We start from the raw sequence: 18,080 nt of genomic DNA, 5'->3' as shown, positions 1-18,080 counted from the left end.
TTTTCAGCCTTGGGCGTCATTCCCCACTCCTATCCCAAGTATATGTCAAAACTTTTTTTTAGATAAATTGAGTCTTGAATTTTAATGTACTACAAAACTATTGTAGAGTAAGAAAGTACAGAATCACTTTTGATCAAGATATCACCAACAACTTTGGAGGAAAGATGAAAAAACACAGTTCTTTAACTGATGTATATAAGAGCTGCAAGGGCTGTCTCCAAAAAGCTATCTGGGACTGGATCAGGAATTAAATGACAGTTTGCTATCTGAACATTCCAATCTCAAAGGAAAAAAACCAAGTATCTCAGAAATTCATATACATGCAAGGCTACATTTAAAATAGCACCACTAGTAATGGCTCTTGACTGAAAAATGGGAAAGCTACTAACAGTTATGTAATTCAAACGGGGTTCCATCTGATTATGAAAGAACAGTAGCCATTTCAAAAGGCATTACTGACTGGAATGCAAATGAGTAACATTAAGGGATCTAGAAAATAAATCTGTAGTAGATTTTAGAAAAGAATCTTTTAGACACAGAAGAGGTAACAACAATTCACTGAGAGAAAGAGAGCAGAAAATGGGCCACAAACTGCTTCTTCAGAATATCCAGCACAACTCATGTTGAATGGCATACCAATGGTTAACTAAAATACTGGGATATGTGAATAAAACTGTATCTCTTCTCCAGGGTTAAAGATGAAACCAAAGCAACACCACTGTGCTGCTGCCCTTCCTAGAGGAGTACACAAACTGTCACAACACAGAACCTGCTCATGCTAGACCTTTAAAAATCATAGTTCCCTTTGGAAAATGGTCATATGGTTAAGATAAGACTATTATTATCTACATTATACACTGACTTTTCTAGAAGCTACAGATTTCAGTTATAAATATCAAAGAAGGCTCAAATTTAGATTATGTTATTTTAGGTTGATGTAAATAAGTTATACCTTTTTCCTGCTAAAAGTGATACTAATTTTTATTTCAAAATTTAAATTACAAATTTAAAATAATAAATACGATTGGTTCTGTTTCTTGACTTGGTACAAAATCAAAGTAAGAGGTATTTTTAACTTGCTGACTTTACCACCTCGGTTATTATATAAGAGACTATGACTAATTTCATTTCTAAAAACAGAAAAGGAAGATTTGCATTTTACCAGAAGCAGGAGGAAAAAACATGAAGTAGATATAAATTCCTGACACTTAAAAGTATTTTAACATTGGAATGGGATATTATATACAGAATATAGACTTTTAAACCTGCTAAGAAATTTTAAATTGTCTGGGCTCTTATTTTTCCAGGATGAACTAGTACTACTTGATAAGAAGCTTAAAAGCTAGTACTATTTCAGGAGGACATGCTTGTGTATTCTTACAAAAATTAAATATAACACACACATATTCTTAGGAATTCAGGTACATCAAAGGTAAAAGGACTACCAAAATATACATTAGTTCTAGAAATTGGAAAACTTAGAACCTTAATTTTAATGGTGTAAAAACTCTCTTTTGAGATAAATTTTTGTCAGATTAAATTGTAATCACATGTACTTTAATGTCACATAGTCCTCTGCACTTTATTAAGCTATGAAGTTTGGTGTGGAACTTTGATACTATCAGAGGTGGTTTTTGATTTTGTGGGTTTTGTTTTGTTTTGCAGGAAGTAGAGGGGAAAGGTTCTACATTTGGTGAGTATGGAACTGACAATGAGTTCTTGTTAAAGAAACAGGCTTTGGAATCAGACCAAAGAGTTATAATTCAGTCCCTAATCACTTTCCAATTGCAAGATCTTGAGCAAATTACCTATTTAAGTCTCAATTCTTTCACTCACAATGGAAATGACCCTAACGACAGCCCACACTAAGGTTACTATGATGCTTACATGAAATGTATCTGCCAAACATTAAATTCTGTGTCATTAAATAGGAGCTATTATTGCTACTACAATTTCTTGTTACATTTGATCTGAAAACTTTGAGAATCCCTGCGGTACAGGGCTAACCAGAAAACTGACTCAGCTTTCCAGAACATGGAATCTGGCTATCTATCCTGGATTCAGGACTGAGAATATGGCATAACTTTCTAGTCCTTCCTCCTATAATTTTCTTAAATATAAACTTAACCTAAGACATCTTAGATTTCCATCTTCCACTAAATGCCATATAGCATTCTTTTTTAAAAAAAGAAATCACAGTTCAAACCATTATTATATGAGCAGTAGATACTTTTTTAAAAAGCTGACTATGAAAATGAGCTCTAAATTCTGAAATTCCCCCATTTATGGTTTTGAAAATTAAAATATTGCTATCATTTAAGCACTAGTGCAACAATCCTGGAAAGAAAAATGTTCAACCTCTGTTAAGAAGTTGAACATACTAATCAGCCCTATTAAGGGCTGATTTGTGATTCAGAGAAAATTCTGGTCTCCATGTTATTTTAATGAAAGGCATTTATTACCGAGGTCTAAAGAAACACCATACACATATGGAATACCACCTTAGTGGTAAAATCTCTGAGATTTAATACAAAATATTTTATGGATGGAGATGGTTATCCTTACCAATGCCAATACCAATGGGGGGGGAAGCACCATACTTGAAGGGAAAAGGCCAGAAAGGTTACTTCTTTGTGCAAACTTGAGGAGCTTCTTTATACAGTTTACCAAATTATTTTAAGTGTACTAGCACTGCCCATTTCCATTAATCAATAACTGAAATATTATTAACCCACCAGTAAAAAAATTAAAAATATGATATCAGCTGGCTGCTTAAGAAATAAAGCAGGTTCTTTTAATCATAAAAACTTTTATTATATTAACCTAATGTATAGGAAACAAGAAATAAGCTGAGTGGAAATAGGATAAAAAAAGATATTTCTTGAAACCGACTGGGAAAATAACATCTGTGTTGTACAATCAGCAAAACCTACTTCAAAAAGTACAAACTTTTTGACAAACATGACAAATACCAATGTTCAACTGCTGAATTTCTAGATAATTAAATAATTAACCATTCACCTAAGAGCAACCAAGGTAACATGTGTCCAAATATAATCTAAAAATAGTTTCAGTGAAAAATTCTGAATGTTGTTTGAGTCAAATATTTAAATGACTGATTGAGATCTCCTTACCTCTTGTTGTGGTACAAGTTTTAAGATCAATACTTCAAATTATTCCAAATGACTATATTTAGCAGTAGATTCATCAGGATACAACAGCTCTGCATTCCATACAAGAGCGTAAAAAATAAATCATAATCACACTGGTTCCGACCTCACCACCACAGGTTAACTTCAAGTTAGGTCCCACATCACTGCCAGGTTCCAGCTGTTTTCAGGACCCCCTGCAGCAGCACTTTTCTTGGCTCTATTTTCAGTCCAGTCGGTGGAGCCCAGCAAGCCAGCAAGTGTGTGGGAGAGCTTTGCCTCCAGGAGCTTAATCCTCCTCTCTCAGCACATACTGCTTTGCAACACCACAGAAACGCCCCAGCCTAAACTCACACTTGCAGAACAGGCTTCACCAGAAGAGCTCCACCCATCAACCCCACACAGGTGAGCACTTCCTGCTCAGAAAACACCCGTATGAAATTGATATTAAATTATGTCTTTTCTCTTTTTAAAAGTTAATTGCTTTTCAGTTGTTTGATAAGTAGGTGGGAGACAGTGTATCCAATAAAAATGATAGCACTTTAGGCTCCTTTAAAATAAGAAAAGTAATTGATCAAGTAGGAAGTACTGCCAGTAAAGGCTGAATCACTAAAACAACAGGATAGGCTGAGAAAACAAATCTTTTTTTTTTTTTTTTTTTTTTTTTGAGACGGAGTCTCAGTCTGTCGCCCAGGCTGGAGTGCAGTGGCGCAATCTCGGCTCACTGCAAGCTCCGCCTCCCGGGTTCACGCCATTCTCCTGCCTCAGCCTCTCCAGGTAGCTGGGACTACAGGCGTCCGCCACCACGCCCGGCTAATTTTTTGTATTTTTAGTAGAGACGGGGTTTCACCGTGGTCTCGATCTCCTGACCTTGTGATCCACCCGCCTCAGCCTCCCAAAGTGCTGGGATTACAAGCGTGAGCCACCGCGCCCAGCCACAAATCTTTTAATATCTTTGCTGATACTGAGCTAAGATTGTTATTCCACTAACACATTTTTTTACGTATCAACTTACACAGTCTCTGAGTGAAAAATTCTAAGACAATCTCTTATGCAATTATTAGGGAAAAAAATAAAAAAGGTTTCTTCGGAATGGGAAATCCAGAATTAAACGAGTTTTCCCAAGTATAACCTTCTCCTTCCTACACTACAAAGACGTTAAATATGTAACTCTCCTTCACCCATGGAGTCCCAAGGCACTTCTTTTCCTCTACCACAGACATTCATTAGCAAAAGTGAAAATCTTTGGCAACTATTATCAAACTGACATTCAATCTCAATTCGTGACTTTTTAAAGCTTTAAAGATTCTTGTTATTTGCATAAATACAATATAAATACTGAGATTCAATACTTCTACTAATTAATAATACTGAACTGCGTAATACTGAACTAAGTAATATAATAATACTGAACTAAGTAATAATACTGAACGACGTTAACGCAATTATTTATTGAAGAATAAATAAATAATAATAATTGAATATAATTGAAGAATAAATAAGTAATAATACTGAACTGCGTTAACCCAATTATTTATTTACTGAAGAAACAAATGAATTTAATTTAATTTGTTGAATTTATTTAATCAAGAAACAAATGAATCGGAAAATATTTACTTTTTTTTGCTAATATTAATGTAAATTTCTTGCTAATATTAATGTAAATTCTACCCTCAGGTATTTTTTAATTTACAAAATAATGTTATAGCACTTACTATGTGCCAGACACAATTCTAGGTATTTAAAAACATTATTTATCCTAACCTAATGAAGGCAGTTGTATTATTATCTCATCTTACAGATGAGGAGACCAAGGCAGGGAGATTCAGCAAGTTGCCAAGGTCCCATAACAGTAACTGGCAAGAGAGGAGATATCCAGGGCGGATTCATCATGCACCATTCCAAAATCTTCCGCTGTTGACGGAATTTATTCTTTCTTTTCTCTTTGAACATAGCTCTGAACATAGAATTGTTGATAAATGGTAGTCCACAATAAAAAAAACAATAAATTTATGTGATTTTAAAATAAGAAAGACCACAGAGAATTCCAATATGTGGTAGGAACAAAACATGTTGATCTTTACCAATGGAACATCTGTGGATTTATGAATTTAGCTGAACAGGAAACAAGGCTCTTAAAATTTACTCCTATTGGAGAAGGCAAAGCCACTCTTCTTTTCTTTAATTTTAAATGAATAACATCCCTCCCTCCCAACCTCTTCCTTAGTACTAAAGACAGCAAGGGAGGGCAAGGGAAAGACAAAAGAGAGAGAGGAAGAAAAGAGAGAAAGAAGAGAAGGAGGGATGAGGGAAGAGAGTGAGAAAAAAGAAAGTACATATTTTTACTGTAGAAAAGCCATTTGGGAATACTTAGAACAATCTGTAAGCCCCATATATTACTTAACTTATAAACATCCACGTTTATGTTATGTAATATATATGTTAATATATATTATTCTATCATATTATATATAACATGTTATTTAAGTAATATATATTACTTAACATATAAACATTGATAGGAATAACTATATTCCACAATCATTGGCCTGTGTGTGGGAGATTAATTAATGACAATAATTCTCATCTGAAACCCAAAAAGCTGTACTCTAATGCCACATGAAAATACATGATAAGAAAATGAGTGCTGCCAAAGCTGGTGAATTTGGAGTAAGGTCTGTATCTAGTTAACTGTATTGTGACCATGTTGCTTCCTGGTTTTGATAATGTACTACTATATAGTTATGTTCCAACTGGGAGAAATTGAGTGACGAATCCAGGGGATCTCTCTGTACTATTTTTGCAACTTCCTTTGAGATCAATTATTTCAAAATAAAAAGTCAAAAAATGTAAGTGACTGAAAAGATGCTGTGCCATCTAGTGACTGTGTAGGAGAGGTCACGTGTTTTTCTCTCATATTTAACAAAATGTTTGGTGACTATCTCCCTATTTTGGACTAGGATGTATCTTTGCATGGGTGGGAGAGGCAACAAGAGAATTCACTGGAAAAGGATTGGTTTCATTCTAATCATTCTATCATAAAAATTACCTGAGTGGGGCTGGGCACAGTGGCTCACATTTGTAATCCCAGCACTTTGGGAGGCCGAGGCAGGTGGATCACGAGGTCAGGAGTTTGAGACCAGCCTGGCCAATATGGTGAAACCCTGTCTCTACTAAAAATAAAAAATTAGCAGGGCATGGTGGCACATGCCTGTAATCTCAGCTACTCGGGAGGCTCAGGCAGGAGAATTGCTTGAACCCGGGAGGCGGGGGTTGCACTGAGCCAAGTCGTGCCATTGCGCTCCAGCCTGGGCAACAGAGCGAGACTCCGTCTCAAAAAAAAACCAAAAAACAAAAAAGGAAGGGCACAGTGGCTCACGCCTGTAATCCCGGCACTTTGGGAGGCAGAGGAGGGCGGATCACGAAGTCAGGAGATCGAGACCATCCTGGCTAACACAGTGAAACCCCGTCTCTACTAAAAATACAAAAAATTAGCCAGGCATGGTGGCGGGTGCCTGTAGTCCCAGCTACTCGCGAGGCTGAGGCAAGAGAATCTCTTGAACCCGGGAGGCAGAGCTTGCAGTGAGCCGAGATCACGCCACTGCACTCCAGCCTGGGCGACAGAGCGAGACTCCATCTCAAAAAAAAAAAAAAAATTGCCTGGATGATTCAATCCCTTCACAGTATGTCTGCAAATTCTGCCAGCTCCATGGCCAAAATATATCCAGAAGCAGATCACTTCTCATCACTTACACAGCTACCATACTGGTCTAAGTCACCACCGTCTCTCACCTGGCTCATTTCAACAGCTACTGCCAGCCCCTCTTCTTCTACCTATCTCTGCCTTTCCTCTTAACACAGCAAGCAAAGTGATCCTTTTAACAAGATAAATCGAACCAAACAAAAACTGCTCAAAGTCTTCCACTGCCTACCCAACTAATTCTGAATAAAAGCCAAAACCCCTACGGTGACACCCAGGCCCCAAGGAAGATCTGATCCCTCTCCCCTCTTGACCTCATCTCATGTCTTCACCCACTGCTCTAGCCAACCTGGCCTTCCTCCTGACCCTTTACCAAGTCTGACACACATTCAACTCAGTATCATTACACCTGCTGTTCCGTCTTTGGAAAGCTCTTCCTCCAGATTACATGCAGATCTCCCCTCCTCATTTCCTTCAGGTCTTTGTTCAAAAGTAGGCTTCTAATGAGCCATTCCTGGACCACCCTACTCTCCCTTGAAAATCATAACCCCATACAAGCCACTTCTCAGCATTTCCTAGTCTTGGCATCCCTTTCTCAGCTTTATTTCTCTTCATAGCCCTTATCTATCATACTATATTGTTTATTTATTTCTTTACCTCTCTCCTTCTAGTCAAACGTGAATACAAACACCAAAATGGTGGAATTTCTGTCTGGTGTGTTCACTGTTTTAGCCATAGCACTTAGTATGCACTCAATAAATTCTTGATCAATTAATGAATGAGTATTGGAAATGGCCAAAAAGTGGAAAAGCCTCTTTACTCAGGGCAAGAAAAAGACTGATTAGGGGGCTACTCCCAGCACTGACTAAAGGGCATATGGGTTTAGGAAACACTTTTGGTAACTATAATGAAAACTGTTCATGCTTATAATTATCAATCAAGAACTGTTTTGTAGCATCCATATAAAAGATGCAAATTACTATAAAATACAACATCTGCCAACAAACAAAACCATGCAGGTGGGGAAAAAAGACACATAGAAAGTGAAGTATCAAACTTAAAATTTTTTTGAGAGAAATGAATGTGAACTCAGGTGAGCTGAATGCAAATTCAAGTTTGTCAAAGAGTGGCCTAGGGAACCTTCACACAAAAAAATGGTAAGTCAGTTACAGGCGAGGGAAGGGGGAAGCCCTGAGTACCTTGGGAAGAGAGTAAGGAAACAGGTTAGTGAAGCTGAATATAGGTAAGAAATGGGGGAAAAAATGGCTGCAAAGATAAGTTAGTTCCACTATTTGTGAAACACCTTAAATTCTACACTGAAAATTTTGTATCTAATTCTGGCATAGGGGGAGGAATTCGCCCAAATATTCTGAAGATAAGAGTTACATGATGAAAGCTGTACTCTAAAACTTTAATTTGATAGTAAATACTAGGATGGATTAATTCAACAGGCTTTCGTTGTGTAACCATTACACACACAGCCTGGGGAGGAGATGAAAATGAATGACATGTTTGTCACTTATGAAGAAGTACAATTTAGTGAATATGTGAAATAACTGCTATTAAATTTGCACTAGTGGACTAGTGGTGGAGAGGACATGGGATTAGGGAGAGGTAGGTCGGGGAAGTTTTCATGGAAGAAGTGGATTCTGGCCTGAGTCTTGAAATACAAGGAGGATTTCAACTGGCTAAAATGGGGAAGGCATTTCAGGGTGTAGGAACAGCAGGAGCAAAGTGAAAGCTATGAAGCCACATGACATGTTCAGAAAACACAAGGAGATTCCAGTCAAGTACACAGGGAGAAATACTATACTAAGAAAATGGAAAAGAACAACTGGAAATGCTACAATATAAGAGAGTTTGGGGATATGTTTTATGCATAGTAATGAAAAATTAAAAGATTTTTTTAAATTAAAGTGGCATTAGGAAGGGATGATGACTGAAAACAAAATTAGCAAATTAAGTAGGTTTAGCCCATCTTTTGCCCTAATTTCTGTTCTGTTTATATAGGCCTTATAAAAATGCAAACACATTTTATTTACTCCTATTGTAGTAAAAGCAAAAGGAATTAAATTTTTGTTTTGACAGAGAGAACAAAAATCTTTATGTCTATTCAGTGTTCTATAGTGGGCAGAATTCTGGGTTTTGTATTAACTAACTGCACACAAGTTAGTTAACCCACGTCAAGTGCATGGCACAGGGCCTGGCGCACAGTCAGGACTATGTAAGTGCTGCCTGTGATTACTATTAGGTGTCAGGAGATTTCAGTAAATCCTAGTTGTGAAGCCTCAGGCAAGTGTCTTAAGCTTCCAGTTGCTCCATTTGTTAAAAAAGGGTAGGGGCCGGGTGCGGTGGCTCATACCTGTAATCCCAGCACTGTGGGAGGCTGAGATGGGTGGATCATGAGGTCAGGAGTTCGAGACCATCCTGGCTAACATGGTGAAACCCCGTCTCTACTAAAAATACAAAAAATTAGCCGGGCGTGGTGGCGGGCACCTATAGTCCCAGCTACTCGGGAGGCTGAGGCAGAAGAATGGTGTGAACCCAGGAGGCGGAGTTTGCAGCGAGCCGAGATCGCGCCACTGCACTCCAGCCTGGGGGACAGAGTGAGACTCCGTCTCAAAAAAAAAAAAAAAAAAAAAGGGTAGGAAGGGGAGGGATGGAAATACATTCCCTATCCCTAGCAAGCTCACAGGGTTGTGACCAGACTCATGTCCAGTTTAAACAATGAAAATGTAAGTATTCATAAACCCTAAAGCACTTTATAAATACATGGTATTATAAATTTTCTGTTTTCCCCTGATACAGAGTGAGAAAATATTATCTTGATCTAACCTTTGCAATGTATTTGGGGAGAACGCTTCCCAAGGCACTTTAGCATTTTAGTACTCCTTTGACTCGTACATCAGTGCCTCTGAAGGTAGGGATTTTAACAATCTGATTCTTAACACACTTAAGCATTTGTTCAATGAGAAGCATATTCGGTGCAACACTCCAAATAGAGTAAGTAAAAACCTGGACCTCTTTTAGTTGACATATAAATGTGTGGTCACTTCTTACTAAAGTGACATGCAAAGAAACATGGCTACAAAAGAGCAAAAAGTGTTGGAAACTGAAAAAAGAAAGAATATAGAAACAATCCAGGAGCAAGCAAGTGAAGATTTAAAACAAAACAACTGGAATTAGGTAATACTGAAAGTAAAATAACATAAAAAGCAAGATACTAGAGGACTGGTTTCCTGAAACGACACTACAAATAAAAGCCCGGCTGGTCCAAAGGTACTGAGTTATCTCAATTGATTGTACCCACATCAGTTACAGATCTATTTCCCTGTTCTACTCTTTTCTGTCTTCTCACACATGCACTTAACTAGTCTTAAAGAAAAAAAAAAAAAAGTCTCAGCTTTAATGTATATCTGTTAACAAAAAAAAAGTTATCTTCAAATAAAACAGAAATTTGTGATGCAAATTCTTAGACCATTCAAAGAAGCTCCTTTCCCCACCATGGTTCTGTGAAAACTACTGTAATGAATTTGTTTCATTCATGTACTGTGATATAGTTTAGATATTTGTCCCCACTCAAATCTCATGTTCAATTGTAATCCCCAGTGCTGGAGGTGGGGACTAGTAGGAGGTGTTTTGGTCACCGGGGCAGATCCCTCATGGCTTGGAGCTGTCCTTGCATAGTGAATACTCGTGAGATCTGGTTGTATAAGTATGTGGCACTCTCTGCCACTCTCTCTAGCTCCTACTCCTGCCACGTGAGGTGCCTGCTCCCACTTCGCTTTCCACCATAAGTAAAAGCTCCCTGAGGCCTTCCTAGAAGCCAAGCAGATGCCAGTGCCATGCTTCCTGTACAGCCTGCAGAACTGTGAGCCAATTAAACCTCTTTTCTTTATAAATTACCCAATCTCAGGTATTTCTTTACAGCAACGCTAGAATAGACTAACACAACTGTGATATCTTGGTATATAGATTTATATCAGTAAATAGTATCTTAAATAAGTATCTATATAAATTAAATATAGTTTCTGATACTCATGAATTTAAATAACATAGTAAATAAATATAAATCAATAAATAACAGTTGACATTCACTAAATATCCAGGGGCCTTAAGTACCTTATCCGTCATCTTTGAAATAATAATCTTGCCTCACTTTTCAGATATGGAAACTGAAAATCAGAGAGGCCAAATGACGTATACCCAGACAGTAAAATGTGGCATAGGGATTGAACCCAAGGTTGCCTGAGCTTTTGTCCCTTTAACCCTGCTGCTTTTCACACAGGTATATAAATTTAACACCTGCATTAAATCTAGTGTCACTAGTGTCCATTTTATGGGGTAGATGCATTAAGAAGGATCTTGGAAATTACCTATTCGGGCAGGGTAGAGTTAACAGGAGATTACAATCTATTTCTTCATATGCTACAAAATAATACATGCTCATCGTGATATGGACAGGAGAAAGGGAAACACTGAGTAGAAGACGGTGGTCCCTGGCAAGGGCCACACCCTCAAGCCTGGACCTATGACCCAAAGTGAGAACATGCATTCCTGTTTCCCACCCCTAGAATTGTTGCCTTTTCCAAAACCACCTTGGCCTGACCCGCCCCCTATCCTGTGCCCATAAAAACCCCAGGCCCTGCCAGCAGAGCAGTAGAGCGGCAGAGAAGAAGAGAAGCAGCCGGACATTTGAGAGAAGCAGCCTGACTTCAGAGGGAGGGCTCGATGGCAGGACTTCAGATGAGAGTTCAGCTGGGCATGGCTGAACTCCAGGGGAGTACCACCTTTCCACTCCATCCACTTTCCAGCTCCCCATCCCTCTGAGAGCCACTTCTACCACTCAATAAAATCCTCCACATTCACCACCCTTCAATTCATTTGTGCGTCCTGATTCTTCCTGGACCCCACACAAGGACTTGGATACAGGTGCAAGAGGCTGTCACACTGACCCTCCACTGAGTTAACATTTAAGCCACCCATGGATGGCAAAGGTAAAAGAGCACACTGTAACACATGCCCTCTGGGGCACCAGGGGTTGTGGGTAACCTCTAGATGCTGCCATGGGCCTGCACAGAGTTCTGCTCCTAGCAGTTGCCCAGAGGTGCTCATCCTGGCCTCTGCACCCACTCACCTGCATGCTCCCCCTGACCTTTGAGTCCTGCGAAGGGGCCAAGGGAACTATCCCATTTCAATTATAAAAAAATTAAATAATACACAAGCAAATGGAGAAAAAATGAAATGTTTCTTACTGTCTCCATAATCCCATTCCCCTTTCCAGTTTACGTACATAGCTTTCTAGATCCTCTTTCTATGAATTTACAATGGGATTTTACTGTTCTGTGATTTGCCTTTTCATTTAACAATATATCAGAGAAAAAGTTCCCTGGTTTAGTACATAGGCTTCTACTTACTTTGTGGTGGATGCAAAGTATTTTACAGTATAAAAGTACCAAAAGTATTTTTTGAAAATATGATTTCCAACACTTGTGTATTAAAGCAATACTGCAAAGAATAGTCATCTGGATGGGAAAAATATTTTTTAAAAATGCAAAGTGACCAATTCAAAAGTAGCAAGAGACTTAAATAGGCATTAATCCAAAGAAAATATACAATGGGCAATAAGCACACAAAAAGATGCTCAATATCATGACATTTCTGTATAATTCCCACCTGGATCAACAGAATATTAGCAATACTCCAGAATCCTCTTTCCTGCCCATCCCAATCACTGACCTTCTCTTTCCTCTCCAAAGGTAGCTGCTATCCTATTTAATACCACAGAGCAGTCTTGAACTCAGGATTCTGAACTCTCTACATGTATACATGAAACTTCACAGTGTAAGTGTGTATATCAGGACTTTCAACACTATTTTTTGTGAGATTCAATCATGTTGTTGCAAGTAGTTTTAACTCATTCATTTTTACTGGTGTAGGCGAATTTACTGTATATATCTTCATTTATTCATTCCACCACGTATACACCTATAAGTTTTGCCAGTTTTTAACAAATGGAAATAAAGCTGCGATCAACATTTCTACACACGTGTCTTAGTCTGTGTACAGGAATCTCTATATACATCTAAAAGTGGAACTGCTGGGTTACAGTTGTGTATCAACTTCAATAGATAATGCCAATGATTGTCCCAAATTAATATTCCCACCATCAGCATATGAGAATTCCTATTAATCTATATTCTTGCCAACCTTAGATATTGTTACCCTTACTTTTTAATTATTCTGGTAAGTGTGTACTCAAGAGTCAATAAGGCTTCCATCTGCATTTTCCTAAAGACTCTTTACAACTCCTTTGTCAGATACACATTCTGCAAATATCTTCCCACACTGTGATTTGCCCTTTCACTATCTTAATGGCGTATTATGATAAAGTTCTTCCTTTTAATTGTTTAATTATTAAGCTTTTCAGTTATAATTAATACTATGTCTAAAGCCAAGGTCATAAAGATATTCTATAGTATTATCTTCTAGAAGTGTTATTGTTTCGTCTTTCACATACAGATTTGTAATTCTCCTGGAATGGATTTTTGTGTATGGGGTTAAATAAGGACCAAGCTTCTCTTTTTTTATATTCAGATGTCCAGTTGACTCAGTACTTACTGAAATGACTGTTCTTTTGAAACTGCCCTCCAATGCCACCTTTGTCATAAATCAAGTATCTATATAGACACAGGTTTGTTTCTGGACTCTATTCTGTTCCACTGATCTATTGGTCTATCTGTACATCTATACCAATGTCTTAATTAGTGAAGCTTTCACAATATATCTTGACATCGATTACAGTAAGTTTCCCACTTTTTTGTTCTTCTAAATCGTCTTGGGTATTCTTGGCTCTGTATTTCCATATACATTTTAGAATCAGTCATCAATTTCTACAAAGATTCCAATTCAAAGCTTGGGGCATTTTTCAGCAACTCTGTCTTGATGGGTTCTGACCTCCAATTTTTGTTCCCCTAGCACTATGATGACCTCCTCTACTCCATCAGCAGATATTCTAGGCGAATAATGTCTCCATATGCAGGGGTCACTCTTCAGATTTCCTTCTGTTTCATCTTAGCACAATAATTGCTTACAGTTTTATTAACTCTCTAATGCTTCAAAGATATGTTTTTATACTTCTGTCAAAATGTTTTAACTGTCCTCAGAGGGAAGGTTGTCTAAATCACTAGTCTTTTATTTCCAGAAGTTAATGCCTCAAAATAAGCTCTGCTTGCTTTTCTTCTCTTTCTCCATTTCTCCCACTCCTTCCCTCTTCTCTCTTCTATCCCCCACCCCTCCTCTTTCTTTCTTTGTGGTGGAAAAGGTGGATGATGCAAAAAGATGGGGAATTCCAGCATAGCAATTATTGTAAAAAGACCATTTAGCTTTATGCGAGAAAAGAAAAATACGAGAAATGAAGAATGTGTTAGGTCGGCTTAAGAGAAGACTGACTACACATAGCAGAGTGAAGAATCACTGAACTTGATGATAGGACAATAGAAAGTATCCAAACTGAAAAAAAAAAAAAAAAAGAGAGAGAGAGAGAAAACAGGAGATCATGCCACTGCACTCCAGCCTGGGAGATAGAGCGAGACTGTCTCAAAAAAAAAAAAAAAAAAAAGAAAAACAAAGAAAGAAAAAGAAAACAGAAGTAAAAAAAAAAAAACACAGTCCGAGATCTGTGAGACAATATCAAATAATGTAACTGATATGTAAAGGAGAGGAGAAAGAGAATTCGGAAAAAGAAATATCTGAAGAGAGAATAGCTATGAACATAAAGCCTTTAAGAAAAGTGTCAGTAAATAGCTCCTCAGTGACTTGCAAGCAAAACAAACCCAAAAAAAAAACATGTGCCTCCCCTTCCACCTTTCCCCACCTAGACCCTCATCTTCCATTATATCATGCCCTATGGTGACTGAACAAAATGACAATTTCTTATAGACAAGCTTCCACCTTTTTTGTTTCCTCTTCTCTCTCTCTCAAACTCTTACCTTCTTTTTCCTAAGGTACCATGGATACTTTCTATCTTGGTCAGGATATGGTGATTAATTTTATTTCTGTATACACAAATAATTGAATATATTCAGAACATTTAAGAACAGATTCAAAGAGAATATTTTTCCTATGTTACCCTTGTTGTGTAATAGTATAGGGAACTTTAAATTTTCAGTCTCAAACTATAGCTGTATCTTTCAGATTTGGCATCTAACAGTGACAGATGGCAATGTTAAAAATAAATAGAACATTCAAGTTGTTTATACCGTAGGCAAAGACAGTTTTAAAGTGTGAAACAAGCCCAAGGCTGACAGAATTCACATCACCCTTTTCAAAATGTATTAAGAATGCACATTTTGGCTGGGCACAGTGGCTCATGCCTGTAATCCCAGCACTTTGGGAAGCCAAGCCTGGCGGATCACTTGAGGTCAGGAGTTCGAGACCAGCTGGTCAACATGAAACCTCACCTCTACTAAAAATAGAAAAATTAGCAGGGCGTGGCAGCATGTGCCTGTAATCCCAGCTACTCAGGAGGCAGAGGCAGGAGAATTGCTTGAACCTGGGAGGTGGAGGTTGCAGTGAGCTGAGATCACGCCACCGCACTCCAGCCTGGGTGACAGAGCGAGACTCCATCAAAAAAAGAAAAAAAAAGCACATTTCCTTATGCCAACTCTGCAATGCTGCTCACGAAAGACAAAATATTAGCTTCTGAAGGTACGCCAGGTTTTTCTTGGTCATTCTTAATTTAGAAATAACAATGCTATGCAGGTCTACAAATACAAACCTGTTTTCCAGAACTATCAATAACGGATTAGCTTTCCCAATGCTAAATGGTTCTGGAGGTTATCCCTATTTGAAGTGTCACTTCTCCATTCAAAACATGAGAATGGGCCAGGCACGGTGGCTCACACCTGTAATCCCAGCACTTTGGGAGGCTGAGGTGGGCGGATCACCTGAGGTCGGGAGTTTGAGACCAGCCTGACCAACATGGAGAAAACTCATTTCTATGAAAAATACAAAAAATTAGCCGGGCATGGTGGCATATGCCTGTAATCCCAGCTATTCGGGAGGCTGAGGCAGGAGAATTGGTTGAACCTGGGAGGCAGAGGTTGCAGTGAGCTGAGATCGCGCCATTGTACTCCAGCCTGGGCAACAAGAGCGAAACTCCATCTCAAAAAAAAAAAAAAAAAAAAAGAGAGAGAAAGCACTTGATTGATACTAATACAGTTTATTTTAATGCCAATATTAGGCCAAGTTTTAAAAACTCAATTTATAGTACATCTGAGTCAATACTATCAAAGATGAGACATAATAACTAATATAAGTTAAGCTTACACCACAGAAAGATGGATAAAAATATGTGCAGGAAATTAAATGTTTGATGTTGAATTTTAGTAGCTTCAAAATAATGACCATAGAAACCCATGATAATCTCAATAGATGAATAAAAGCCTTTGGAAAAATTCCTACACTCTTTTAAACACTTAACACACAAGAAACAGAAGGGAACTTTCTCAACCCTGATAAAGGACATCTATGAAACCCCCACAGCTAATATCCTGCTTAATGGTAAAAGACTAGATGCATTCCCCTAAGATCAGGAACAAGACACGGATGCTTGCACTTGAGATTTATATTCAATATTGTATTAGAGGTTCTCACAAGGACCACTGGGCAAGAACAATAAAAAGACATCCAGATTGGAAGGGAGGAAGTAAAAAGCTGCTACTGTAGATACCATAATCCTGTATATAGAAAATCCCAAGGAATCGCTATGAAACTATTAGAACTAATAAACAGTTCAACAAGGCTTCAAGATGTAACATCAACATACAAAAATTATATTCCTATGGACTTGCCATGAACAATAAGAAAATGAAATGTTAAAATTCCCAGTACAATAGCATTAAAAAGAATTGAATATATAAAGAAATTCAACAAAAGATACGTAAAACTTATACTCTGAAAACTACAAAATATTGAAATAAATTAAAGAATGTCTAAACTGACTGGGCCTAGTGGCTCATGCCTATAATCCCAGCACTTTTGGAGGCTCATGCGGGAGGATCACTTAAGGCCAGGAGTTCAGGGCCAGCCTATGCAACATAGTGAGACATTGCTACAAAAAACTAAAAAATTAGACTGGTACAGTGGTACCTGCCTGTAGTACTAGCTACTCAGGAGGCTGAGGTGGAAAGATGCCTTGAGCCCAGGAGTTTCAGGACTTGTGAACTATGATCACACCATCGCACTCCAGCCTGGGCAACAAAGCAAGACACTGTCTCTAAAGAAAAAAAATTAAAAACACAAAAGAATATCTAAATAAATGGAAAAACATCCTATGTTCAGGGATTAGAAGACTTCATACTGTTAATAGCATTTCCCAAGTTGATCTACAGGTTCAATATATTCTCTATCAGAATCCCATCCTACTCTGTAGAAACTGACAAGCTGATTCTAAAGCCATAAGGAATTACAAGGGGCCCAGAAAAGCCAACTCAACCCTTAAAAAGAAGAAAAAAGTAGGAAGACTTACACTTCCCCACTGCAAAACTTACTACAAAACAACAGTAATGAAAACGGGGTAGTACTGGCATAAGAAAAGACATATAGAGGCTGGGCACGGTGGCTCATGCCTGTAATCCCAGCACTTTGGGAGGCCGAGGAGGGCAGATTACGATGTCAGGAGTTTAAGACCAGCCTGGCCAACATGATGAAACCCTGTCTCTACCAAAAATACAAAAATTAGCCAGGTGTGCTGGCACGCACCTGTAATCCCAGCTACTTGGGAGGCTGAGGCAAGAGAATTGCTTGAACTCAGGAGGCAAAGGTTGCAGTGAGCTGAGATTGCACCACTGCACTCCAACCTGGGTGACAGAGCGAGACTCCGCCTCAAAAAAACAAACAAAAAAAGGCATATAAATCAATGGAAGAAAACTGGAAATCTAGGAATAAATCTAGGGTCAACTGTGTCTAGGGTCAATTGATTTTTCCAAGGGTATCAAGATAATTCAACAGGAAAGAAATAATCCTTTCAACAAACAGTGCTAGAACAATTGGATAACCTCATGAAGTTGGACCCCTGCCTCATCAACATACACACAAATTAACTTTAAAAAATGGGTCATAGACTAATACGTAATATCTAAAACTATAAACCTCTCAGAAGAAAACACAGGAGTAAATCATGACTGTGGGTTAGCCAAAGCCTTCTTAAATAAGGAATCAAAAGCATA

The 18,080-nt window shown here is 38.1% G+C and overlaps 1 protein-coding gene across 6 annotated transcripts in view; it reads right to left on the bottom strand.

The window, feature by feature from the left end:
* Positions 1-18,080, bottom strand: part of ARHGAP32 (Rho GTPase activating protein 32) — a 307,294-nt gene that overhangs the window by 57,077 nt on the left and 232,137 nt on the right. Inside the window, exon 1 of one of the 6 annotated variants that reach the window (XM_030794522.1) lies at positions 3,135-3,602. The exons of the other annotated variants lie outside the window; for them this stretch is intronic. The gene's annotated coding sequence lies outside the window, so the exon portion shown is untranslated. Of the gene's footprint in view, positions 1-3,134; positions 3,603-18,080 lie in introns of those variants that run through there. 6 annotated transcript variants of the gene reach the window in all.

The sequence above is a fragment of the Nomascus leucogenys genome, chromosome 15 (genome assembly GCF_006542625.1).
Source record: "Nomascus leucogenys isolate Asia chromosome 15, Asia_NLE_v1, whole genome shotgun sequence".
NCBI lineage: Eukaryota > Metazoa > Chordata > Mammalia > Primates > Hylobatidae > Nomascus > Nomascus leucogenys.
This window is presented reverse-complemented; position numbering and strand designations above follow the sequence as displayed.